General features: G+C 21.9%; 1 pseudogene; it reads left to right on the top strand.

Moving 5' to 3' along the window:
- Window positions 1-222: 222 nt before the first annotated feature.
- LOC118732721 lies at window positions 223-1,093 on the top strand (annotated as a pseudogene).
- The last annotated feature ends 443 nt before the right edge of the window (window positions 1,094-1,536 follow it).

Raw genomic sequence — 1,536 nt, 5'->3', positions numbered from 1 at the left:
GGGTTACCTTGATAGGGTAAATAATGTAATAATATTACATTCATTACGAATTTATATTTAATAGAATTAAACTATTTCTAAAAGTATCAAAAACTTTTGTGCATCATACACTAAAATATAAAAAGATAAGCTAATTAAGCTACTGGGTTCATACCCCATTTATAAAGGTTTACAGTCCTTTTCTTTTTAATTTTTAATAATACTGCTAAAATTATATTTTTTTTTATTTTAATAGTAGGAACAATAATTACCGTCTCGTCTAATTCTTGGTTAGGTGCTTGAATAGGTTTAGAAATTAATTTATTATCTTTTATCCCCCTAATAAGAGATAATAATTTAATATCAACAGAAGCCTCTCTTAAGTATTTTTTAACACAAGCAATTGCCTCTGCTGTATTATTGTTTGCTATTATTCTAATATATATAAATAATTTTCCAACAATTCAAAATAATCTAATATTTAGTAATTTAATTATTTATTCATCTTTATTATTAAAAAGCGGAGCAGCACCATTCCATTTTTGATTTCCAAATGTAATATAAGGTTTATCATGAATAAATGCCCTAATTTTAATAACATGACAAAAAATTGCTCTTCTTGTTCTTATACTAATTGAAGAAATTTTATTTATTTAGTAATTATTCTTTCAACAGTAATAGGTTCATTGGGAGGGTTAAACCAAACTTCTCTTCGTAAATTAATAGCTTTCTCTTCAATTAATCATTTAGGTTGAATATTAACTGCTATACAAGCTAGAGAATCAACTTGATTAATTTATTTTTCTATATATTCATTTCTTTTAGATTAATTTTTATATTCAATAATTTTAAAATATATCATATTAATCAAGTTTTTAATTCATTTTTTTAATAAAAAATTTTACAATTTTGTTTATTCTTTAATTTATTGTCTTTAGGTGGTCTTCCGCCATTTATTGGATTTTTACCAAAATGATTAGTTATTCAATTATTAATTGTTAATAATCAATATATTTTAATAACAATTATAACTGTAATAACTTTAATTACATTATTTTTTTACTTACGGTTATGTTTTGCAGCATTTATATCAAATTATTCTGAAAATAATTGAATTAATAATAAACAAATAAATAATTTCTCATTTAAATGCATGCTCTTTTTTTCTTTTATTTCAACGTTTAGATTAATTTTAATTTCTTTAATTTATTTTATTTTTTAATTACAAATAAATTTAACTGTGTAAATATTTATAAAAAGGTTTTAAGTTAAAAAAACTAATAACCTTCAAAGTTATAAATATAAGTTAAATCTTTTAAGCCTTAGTAATTATTTTACTCCATTAGAATTGCAGTCTAATATCATTATTATGACTATAAAGCCTAATTGATTAAAAAGAATTAATGCTTATAAATAGATTTACAGTCTATCGCCTAAATTCAGCCATTTAATCGCGACAATGACTATTTTCAACAAATCATAAAGATATTGGAACTTTATATTTTATCTTTGGAGCTTGAGCCGGAATAGTAGGAACCTCTCTTAGAATTCTAATTC

Source organism: Rhagoletis pomonella, unplaced genomic scaffold (assembly GCF_013731165.1).
Source record: "Rhagoletis pomonella isolate Grant_MI unplaced genomic scaffold, Rhpom_1.0 Rhpom_scaffold_25908, whole genome shotgun sequence".
NCBI classification, from domain to species: Eukaryota; Metazoa; Arthropoda; class Insecta; order Diptera; family Tephritidae; genus Rhagoletis; species Rhagoletis pomonella.
The sequence above is the reverse complement of the archived record's forward strand: the minus strand, read 5'-3'. Positions and strand labels throughout refer to the sequence as shown.